The sequence below is a fragment of the Maniola hyperantus genome, chromosome 1, assembly GCF_902806685.2.
Source record: "Maniola hyperantus chromosome 1, iAphHyp1.2, whole genome shotgun sequence".
NCBI lineage: Eukaryota > Metazoa > Arthropoda > Insecta > Lepidoptera > Nymphalidae > Maniola > Maniola hyperantus.
This window is the reverse complement of record NC_048536.1, coordinates 12502181-12513341: the sequence shown is the minus strand read 5'-3', so window position 1 is coordinate 12513341 and position 11161 is coordinate 12502181. Positions and strand designations below refer to the sequence as shown.

The 11161-nt window shown below is 37.2% G+C and overlaps 1 long non-coding RNA gene across 1 annotated transcript; it reads left to right on the top strand.

The window, feature by feature from the left end:
- Positions 1–5094: 5094 nt before the first annotated feature.
- On the top strand, positions 5095–7588 carry LOC117984062 (uncharacterized). Its single transcript, XR_011236625.1, has 2 exons — positions 5095–5236; positions 6371–7588. It is a non-coding gene; the product is annotated as an uncharacterized lncRNA (long non-coding RNA).
- The last annotated feature ends 3573 nt before the right edge of the window (positions 7589–11161 follow it).

Below are 11161 nucleotides of genomic sequence, written 5' to 3'. Positions count from 1 at the left end.
CGACAGGTCATAAATAATAAGTCATCATAAAAATAAGATCAAAATCACTCTACCATCAAGATGTGTCTTAGTAGTTACAACTATCAGACTAAAACTTTGCTCCTTACATTTTTCCAAGACGGGTAAAAATAATGTAAAAAATATAATAAAATTAATTTGGTTTTGGTAAGGGGATAATAAAGTACAAGCTATTGAGAACTTATAATGGTTCAGCCATCTGTTAAATCCGTATAAGCACTTGAACTGTTGAAAAATATTTTAAGAATATTTACTTACATAAGAACTTGTTAGATATAAAATGTGACCCTTTCAGTCTGAAATATGAGTAGAGTATGTATGTATATTTATAGAAGTAGGCTACTGAGAAATACCTACCTAATAGTATGTTTAAATCCACCTTCATTCTATAATTTTATCGATGTCAATGTTTTTAATAAATACCTAGCTTTGACAATAAAATAAAATTAAGCAATAGACATGGCAATAGGCATAAGTATACACTGGAATAAAACCCGTGGTCTCGTGAATGGACCGTCAATATTTATTTATGGTCTTTATGGGCTCCATGTAAGAAGTTATAATTTTACGCGTTAACATGAGGCGAGAGGATCATAAATATTTAATAGATATTTTCCCACAATGGGGTGGCCATCGACACCGTGAACCCTCCGGAGCGTTGTAAAGGACGATCGGAATCGAATAAATTCTAACCCCGAGAGTTTTACTAAGCAAAATTATTGGTGTTCGTCATTGAGTTACACTGTATGGAACAGCAAACTCGATATATCAGGCATATAAAAATCAATGTTTGATATATAGATATCTACTACTTAGGTAGGTACGAGCATAACAGTAGGTATGTATAATGTATATCAATCTGATAAATCATGCATTACGTGCAGTTGGGCAAAAAGGTCCTGTACAGGTACGCCCAATTGATTATAATGACGTAGATACTTACTTAGGTAGGTACTATGTAATGTAAATAAACCCTTAGGTACTTACTTTAATTACTTATAATTATATTTTTGTTAAATACATTAATAATTATCTTAATATCCTCATCTGGTGACAATTTTTGCGCAACGGATCAGCGCGGAAATGTAGCCAGAATTCTTGGCACTATCCACGCGGGCGGGTAAACTGACTAATTAGATAAGGCTAGCTTGATGTTTCAATGTAATATTTTCATTAAAAAAATATATTAATGAAATCGCTATACGAAAATAAAAATGAAAATTTCTTGAAGGGTATTTGATATATTTTTAGTTTATAAAAAGTAAACATACCTACTTCAATTCCTTTTACTATTGTCACAATAATATTATCGTATATAATATGTAAATAGCATCATACGATAAAGAAAGCGTTATTATTGTAAAACAAAGTAAAATTATCCAGTCCAGCGTCAATTTAACGACTTGAAAGATCCTATTCCATTTCAACATTGGCCGAGTAGTTCAGCATTGGTTGAGCAGATTTTGCAGTACAATGCTGCTCTTGTAATATGACAACTCTCTGGCTTCCATTCATTGTTAAATATTAACTTTCGCTCTCACATTATTCGATATTGTGAGGAATAATTTTACTATTAGCTCAAAATTTAATCATCCGATTATTTTCAACTTGTTGGTTTATTGCGAATTTTATGTGATTTGTTTTGTTGATTTAAAAAAAAACTATATTAATGTTGATCGTCTGCTGTCTAAAACATCTATGTCAGTGGTTTTTCAGATTTCAGAGTTTTGGTTAATATTTTAACGAGATCCAAACTACGTCGGCATGGAGCAAGTGACAGACAGACCGCTGGTAATATTTTCACATTGTGTGTGATAATATAAAGTAGGTAAGCATTTATTAAACATGTGTTAGTATTTTATTATTCACTCATCGTTTCTATTAATCGTTTGTCACAAAATAAAGTGTAGGTATTCAAATCCCGATTTATGGTATTGATGGCGAGTAAGCTCGAAACGGTTCGGTCTACGTGTTGCTAATAATTGACACCCACTTAAGTACTTATAGCTTATACTCAGCGCCGGCAGAGTGACATATTTAGCTTCAGAGAGTTGCCCTCTATCCTCTGAGTCCAACAAAATCCATATCCGTGATGGTTACCAAATTTGTTTTGACCCGCTGGTCTAATAGGACTTTTTTTTAAAGAATATTCGCCATGCTAATCATGACTAACATTCTCCTTTTCCCTTCCAAATAAGCGTAAAGCTTGTGTTAGGAGTAGGTACGACAATAGTGCAACGGGTGGGGTTTGAACCGGCGACCTTTCGGAATTCGGTCCGCTCTTCAACCGTTGAGCTATTGAGGCTCAACTTTAAGTTCTGAATGCTTACTTTTACTGAAAGATGCAAAGGAATGAGCTTGTTCTTTTATGGCACTTCAGATATGAAAAGTGTGAGCCAATTTTATCTAATGATTCTCGCAGCATAGACTCACCTTACCCTTGTGTCACTTCATAAAATAAAATTGTAGCACTCGGGTTTTTGTTACTTTATTTTATTATTCTTTAATCCGTGGTGCAAATTATATAGTTACCACACCAGTCCACGTCAACTATTATTAGTCCATCAAAACATATCTTTCACACGCCCGAAGCAATAGATTCGTAATCAAATCAGTGCGGTCACAGACGAAACCGAGGTGGTTCGTCCCCAAGGAGCGGGGGTCCATTGACAGGTTATTGATACAAATAGCCCCACCCTCCCCCCGAGAGTGGGCCTCGATAACACCAATAAAACCTGATTGATATTGTGTAAGTGCGCCCGGAAAATGTGGGAACTCAATTGATGTTACAGCCAAATTCGATTGGTGGAAAATTGAAAAGAATCACGCTCGCAGCCGAATAACAGCTTTATGGGGACGCGGTAGAATAACTAGTGTGTTGGTCAGGCTTGAGTTGTGACGTTTTGTTCCTCGGGTCGTTGTATTGATAGTAGCTGGAGGCGTGAATAGTGCTGTCTAATGGTGAAGTTACACGTGCCTCTTAAAAGGGAGGCTTAACATTACCAACTGTGAGTAGTTAAGTACCTGAAAAGTAGTTTAGGTACTAAAATGTCTACCTCTACCTACCTATATGCTTGTCTCTGACCTCTTGGAAATACTTACTTGGAATAAGTACCTACCTACTCGCCTCAGATTCAAGTTCCATTAAAGTTTCATAGTTGGCGATTAGGGGCTATCTACTTAGATAGGAATATTTCATCAACTGTAAACTGCGAAATTTCGTACAAAGGTAGCTTTGCATTCCAGGAAAGGACCATTTGTACTGGAAATTAATCACAGATGTCCCACAGGATTAAAAAACTAAAAACCACGCGGACTAAGTCGCGAGCATCGTCTAATATTAAAATACACAGCCTTATTATTGTTTAAGAGCATTCTATACTGTTGACTTAGAGCTATTGAGCTATTATGTTCTACATGACAATAGCTAGCTATTGTCATTGTATACATTGTTAGCAAAAGACAATTATGTACCTACTACCTACTAGGTAGGTACCTACTAGTTTTTACATGATTCTTACAAAAGAAATAAATAGAAACAAAAAGAAAACATTCCTATTGGAACAAAGTACGTGCATTTAGCCGCTAGCAGTGGCGGTCGACAAAATAAAATTGGGGACACCTTATTTCGTCGGCTGGTTTGCAAAACACGTTCACGCTTCCCACCTATTCCCACATCTCAACGCTTATAGATACTATCTGTTACACCTATTAAACATACGCAGCAGTATATTGAAGTTCTTAATTTAATATACATTGCTGCTTTTGTGGAGCCTAAGGAAAGTATCATCCAAGAGGAAGTAATGGACAGAGAAACACTTACTACGAACATGATTTGGCAAAATGGCTGTGTGTTTAGTGGTAGAGGTTCAGGTGGGCGCCTTCTTCACACTGATAACACGCTAATGCCCTCAACTTTGCACCACAAAGGGAGGCAGGGGGATCGGTGTGAAGGGGATGGGGCTGTTCATGGAGGAAAAATGGGAAAAGTCAGATCATTCGCCTTATTGAACACAAATAACTTTATCGAGTTGCAATATGCGCTGCGATACGAGATGGCGGGTTTAAAATGCCTTTTGAGAAAGCGCTATTAAAAAATACTAATAACCGTTTTAAAAATAAAAAAAACATTGGGAGTTAATGAGTGGAAAACTACAACTCAATATTTAAACAATAAACTTTTTAAGTAGGTACATTCTGAACATTTCTCTAAGATGTCGCTGTTTACCAGTTAGGAAGGTAGGCACACTGCCAAACTTTAATCATTACAGTGAAAATAGAGGGATCACAATAATTCCCAACATACATTTTAGGTGGGGTTTAAGGTTTCCCATCAGTTAACATAGTAGGTATACTAAAAGGAACTCTCCCAAGTCCCAATCGTGAAGGATTTACCTAGTTGATGATACCTATTTTGAGAGACACACTAACGTGTAACTCAATTATTAGGGTATTATGATTATGTATTGGTATTTTCGACTGTATTTTTAGCAAACTTTGAGCATTTTGGTATTACTAAAAGTGTAAGTACCTAGGTATTATTTAGTTTTAGGTTTAAATAATTATTTTGATTAGTTTGATTTCAATTAAGTTTTTTACAATGAGGCTGTCGTATAGGTACTTACCTAGCTCTTTAAAATATCAGATAAAAACAACATAGCTACTTTACAGTAAACTTAGTAGGTATCTTTCTTCGTCAAGTATTCTTATGAATTTTCCTTAAAAAGCGTAGGTAAGAGCGTGTCCACACGGCGCGTTGCGTTGCGTTGCGTCGTCGCAACGCAAATATTTTGACGCATAGCCGGCCACACGGGCGCTGCAGCGTTACTATGACGCAGTCAACGTTCCGTCGGCGCAGCGGCGACGCACAGTTGCGGCAAGTATTTTGAAAAAAATTCGCAGTCAGTCTATAGCAAATCATGGATCGGAAAAGACGTCTAGCATTGCTCCTATTACTACGTCACCGCCGAAATCGACGCAAGATCACAAGACGGTACTGGATCAGTCCTTTCATTTCATTAAGAAATCGTGATGGACAGTTTTTTTTTTTAGAATATCGGGAGTTGCTATTAGACGAAAAGAAGTTTTATAATTTTTTTAGAATGAGTGTATCCAGCTTCGAATGTTTATTGAAGTCCTTAGAACCACACATACGAAAAAACTATACTAATATGAGGAATCCAGTGGAACCAGTAGAAATGCTGGGAATCACTTTAAGGTAACTATATAAATATATTTAAGTAATAAAAATATAACAGTTTTTTTGGTTTGTTTAATTAGTAATCAACTCACAAATAATCAGCAATTGTCATAATTTTAAATTTAGACATTATTTAAGAGAGTAATCAACTCACAAATAATCAGCAATTGTCATAATTTTAAATTTAGACATTATTTAAGAGAGATATCATCCAGTAATTACAAATTAGAAAAATCGTATTCAGTTTCTTCACTTGCTTGAGATGTTTCTGGAGATGTAATTGAATTATTAAAATCAGAAATGTATGTACTTTGAAAATTTGCTGTTTGATACCCATATGGTGGTTGGTGAGACGTTGATGGGCCACTCACATATGATGATGTTTGTCCATACCGCATTTCATCTATAATTTGTATAACTTTACTTTGGAAACGGAGAGTTTCTCGGTCGGAAAATTCTTGAATAGATGGCAATATAGCTCTGAAAAAGGACATATGGCGATTTTCCGGCTCCTTGAGAAGTTTTAGTCCTTCTCTTTCAAACTCATCCATTTGCATTGCCCTTTTGCGCGCGACTGGAACATAGCGCGGAGTGTTGTCTGTGGTAATGTCATCATTTGTAGACGTAGATTCATTGTTGATTTCTCTAGGCGAGTCTAAGCTAGATTCGGTGGCATTTTGTTCCACTTTTCTCAAAAAAAGGAGTTGATTGTATAAATGATACTTCTTCAGTTTCGTAGCGCCCGAGCCCGATTTTGATGCTTCTTTTAATTTTTTTGAATATCTGAAGTAATTATCTTTTACACTTCTCCATTTTTTTATTAAATCATTACCTGCAAAACCAATAGTAAACATGATTTAATAATTTATACATAGTGAATTTCTCGATAAAATTTAATGACATATTCAGATATCGTTAACAAACACTATGTGACCGACTCTGGAATCGTGAAAATATAACAGCTGTTACATACAAAAAGCAATACCTACTGAATCAAAATGTATGCAACAGCTGCTATTTTTTTCGCGATTCCAGAATTAATTGGTTACATAGAGAAAGTTATTTGCTATCGATGTCTGAATATGTCAGTATTTTTTTTCGGGTATCTATCTATCTCATAAATGCATATTATAATAATTATTTTCTTTTCAGATACCTAGGAAGTGGAAATTCAATAACTGATTTACATTTCAAATTCAAACGGGGAAAATCTACTATTGCATATATAATACAAAGAGTTTGTCGTGCTATATGGACCAATCTTCTTCGAGACAACATCCCTGAACTGACAACTGAAAGTTTCCAAACAATAGCGAGGGGTTTTGATGTAAAGGCAAATTTTCCTCAATGTGTTGGTGCCATCGACGGCAAACATATCCGCGTGTGTAATCCTGCAAATAGTGGCTCACTTTTTTTTAATTATAAAGCCTTTTTTTCGATTGTGTTGCTAGCTATTGTGGATTCAAATTACAAATTCGTATTTGTCGACATCGGTGCATACGGAAAAGAATGCGATTCAACCATATTACAAAATTCTAAACTGTACGAGCTAATGATTAACAACAACTTACCACTACCTCAACCCCAGCCACTCTCTGGTAGCAATATACCAACCCCGTATGTATTTGTGGGTGACGAAGCTTTTGGACTGAGCAAACATATTATGCGTCCATATGGCGGTCAAAATCTCGACTTACAACAAAAGGTTTTCAATTACCGTCTAAGCAGAGCCAGAAGATATGTCGAATGCGCTTTTGGGATTATGGCTAACAAATGGCGCATTTTTCACAGACCGATAGACGTGTCCTATGACTTCGCTACTGACATTATAAAAGCATGTTGTGTATTACACAATTTTGTCGCTGATCGAGATGGTTTTAGACAAAGAGATAAATTTGCTATAAGTGTTGATGAATTTCTCCCAATACAACCCGTACATGAAGAACAGACAGCACCGAATGTCATAAGACAGCAATATGCGACCTATTTTATGACTAGAGGAACTCTGCCTTGGCAGCTAAATAAGGTATAATTGTATTATGAGGGTTTTCAAGATTTTCTTGCACCGCCAATTCCGCGATCAGTAAAAAAATAATATTTTATACCTACTCAGCGTAGTCTAGGTTAGTTTTGAGCTAAGTAATAAAATAGTACTCACGCTAATCTAAATTCCCTAAGTTTTAAAATTTTAGAGTGTCGAGATATTAATTTTGTACTGATCGCGGAATTGGCGGTGCAAGAAAATCTTGAAAGCCCTCTTAAATAAAAAAAACATAAATATCTGTACTGTGAACTCACCAACTTTATTTTTTCGTTCAGCTGTGAAATTCTCGTAATCAGGAAATAAAACTTTTGATATGTCTTCCCAGGCTTTTGTTTTTAAATTTTTATTTTTAAAATCTACGTTTGACTTGTCCCATATAATTTCCCTTTCCTGTATCAATGTAATCAAGTAATCTATGTCAATTTCTTCAATGGTATTCATTTTACCCTGCAAATAAAACTAATTACCCTGCAAATAAAACTAAATACAAAAACGTAAACGTAAAACGAAATGAGCTTCCGTGTATCCTCTCTGTCAACGCACAAGCAACTGAGCGCTGACGCTCCGACGTCGCACGAGTACACCCCCTCCCGCTTCGTCTCGGGGGCTGCTGTCCGTCATGTGTGCGTTGCGACGACGCAGCGCGCCGTGTGAACACCTTGGTTATTTGTATGTAAAACAACGCAGTGGTAGCGCTGCGTCGACGCAACGCTGACGCAACGCGCCGTGTGGACTGGCTCTTACGCTGCGCGTCGGCATAAAACAGTTTAACGACATTATAAGTCGCTGTCGGAGACGTGTCGGGGATGGTTTTTATATTATTTTGGTAGGTACTAAACGTGCAAATAAAGTTTTATTATGCTGAAGGTAGGTGTTACGCCACGCACACGGGGGGAAAGGGGAGGAAGGTGAACAGCCGGCGCTAATGTCTCTCCACACGTCTCCACATTTCAGGAAAACTGCAAACCTAACCGGGTAATAAATTCACGTTTATTACCGCAAATGTACGTAACGCAGGCCTTCCTTGGCAGTCGCTACCGGAACGAAACGACAGTCCGGCGTTTTCTGAAAAGACGAAGCTCCTGTACCATTTACTATACCTGGTAGTACCTAACTGATTCCTGTAAAGTGTAAACTAATGACTATTTCTGTAGGTCTCCTCTGTCTTCATGAATGCAGTTTTCAGAGCCACGCCTACTTGCTTGCTTTGTCGAATATCTCTAATTTGTTAGTCAAAGCATAATGGAAATAGTAGGTATAACACTGATTTAACTTTTTAAAAACAAGATAGGTATTTGAATTGGATCACTTGATGCTTAAAATTTTACCAAAATCGATTCAAGGATAGCAGTGATACGTACTTAATCTACTTAAAACGTATTGAAACCTATGAAGCGCGTTAAAACTGAAAAAAGTGAGTGAAAAAAGTTTGAATTAGAAGATTTTTTAATGCTTTTTAATTTTAATACGTTTTGTGTCAGATATTTTGTTTCAGCTACTGAAGCTAATTTAGCTGACAGGAATTTCAGAAAAAATAGACGCAAATCTCTATCTCTACCCTGTATCACTGTCAATGAATCAATGCGGTATCGAAATCCGAAGCCTTTAGGTTTCGCTATTATGAATATTATCAAAACGGATCGTTACTGAATTGATTATTTTATTTATTGCCAGTTACCTATCCGTTACTGTAGGTACGTCATTTCGGAAACGTACCTACGCGTAAATGGGCGTGCGTAATTCATTTAGGTGTTAAATTTATGTCTCGTATTTTCACCCTCCCGATCGATCTAAAATATCGTTTTTATTAATGGACGTTCATGGTGCGGACCTATACGCATAAATTATGAAATGTTATTGGAGGCTCGTAATATTATGAGGTATGAGTAGCAATGACTACAATACAATTTATGACGAGAAACGGCTGATAAAACAATGGTTAAATCTAAATCCATACCTACTAATATTATAAATGCGAAAGTGTGTCTGTCTGTCTGTCTATCTGTCTGTCTGCTAGCTTTACACGGCTCAACCGTTCAACCCATTTTGACGAAATTTGGTACAGAGGCATAGGCTTGGAGGTTTGAGACATAGGCTACTTTTTATCCCGGAAAACCAAAGAGTTCCCATGGGATTTAAAAAAACCTAAATCCACGCGTATGAAATCGCGGGCATCAGCTAGTTATACCTAATATGTAAAAGGAAAAGGTGACTGACTGACTGATCTATCAACGCACAGCGCAAACTACTGGACGGATCGGGCTGAAATTTGGCATGCAGATAGCTATTATGACGTACGCATCCGCTAAGAAAGAATTTTTGTAAATTCAACCCCTAAGGGGGTGAAATAGGGGTTTGAAATTTGTGTAGTCCACGCGAACGAAGTCGCGAGCATAAGCTAGTGTTCTTATAAAATAATTTCAAAATACGTTCATTAGTTTTTAAACATATCATAATGATCAAATGAAAGCAGTGGCCCTACCGCGGTTGTTTGACAGCTACAATGTCACGATCGCAATCATCTCTGATTGGTTAATGCTCGCTCACTATTGGCCACAATGCATTGTTGCAACAAGAATCGCACAAATTCAGCCAATTAGAACAATTGAGATTGTAATAATGATTGATGCAGGTTTTAGACAATCGCCCTACTGGTCTATGAAGACTGATTTATCTACTGAGTTGTTATTCAAGATAGCTCTTCTTTTGTCTAATTTTGTCCTATTATTATCAGTTCCATCCAATCAAGCGTTACATTTTAATGAAATTTTATTAGAAAGAAAAGCCTGCACGTGCTGATCTGCCTGTACGGTAGATCGGCTATTATATGGACTGAGCTAGTTAGGACTGAGATGAAAGTGCACATAAAGGCAGCTATTGGAGAGGAATGAAGACTTACCACAACACAATGATCTCCACGACCAAAAAGGAATGCTTTTCCGTAAACCATACACCGTACACGGACCATAAGTACCGCTTATCTCTTCAACAATCCTGAAATCTATCGGCTCTACAATAAAGCTAAGAAAAGCGAATGTTATCGAACAGAAAAAATTGTGCGTAAACATTCGGATCACGTTCACCAGGGTTGCCGCAGTTAAAAGCGGATTATGAGCGGAGTGGCCAATAACACGGCATTACTACGCCCTCTGCCCAAGGAGCCTGTCGATAATCCATCGCGTACGCTTTGTTTAAGGCCGGTGAGACACTGCCCCTATTAGGCAGCTAAAGCTCCAATCGTATTACACCTTACCACGTTTGTTTCAAAGTTTCTTTTAGAAAGAAGGAATTGCTTCACTTTCCAGTTAAATTAAGTGGTTGTGTATTGAAGTATAAAGGTAGAAAGCAATATTAGTAGTGATTCTAAATAATATCTGTCCCGGCTGTACCTACTCACGTGTTTAGTCGACGTTAACGTTCCTTGAAAAAGGACCCCGGATGGGTTCGAAACTAGTTGGGCTAACGTGAGTACAGCCGGGACAGATATTATTTAGAATGGAAATCACTCACGGTAAGTAGTTTAAACGCTAAAATTAGTAGTGATCCCCAAAGTTTTCGGAGCTGCATGCGTTTCAAGCAATTAGGTTTACATCACTTACTTTATCTAAAGGTGATCATGGGAAATCTGCCCGTCTGAGAGTACTCCATAATTCTCAAAAGAGTGTGAGGTCAGTCTAACTGCACTTTGGTCAGCGTGATGGACTTCTCATTCTGAGAGGGAGCCCGTGCTCAGTCTGGGCCGGCGATGGGTTGAGCTGATGATAATGAAATCATTTGAGTCCCTCATATACGGAGTAAGTATTCACATCGCAGATACTTTTCAATTTACTACCATTCTACAAAATCATACATCATAAAACGATTACACGAAAACGAAAGTCAGTGAGATGGCAAATTCA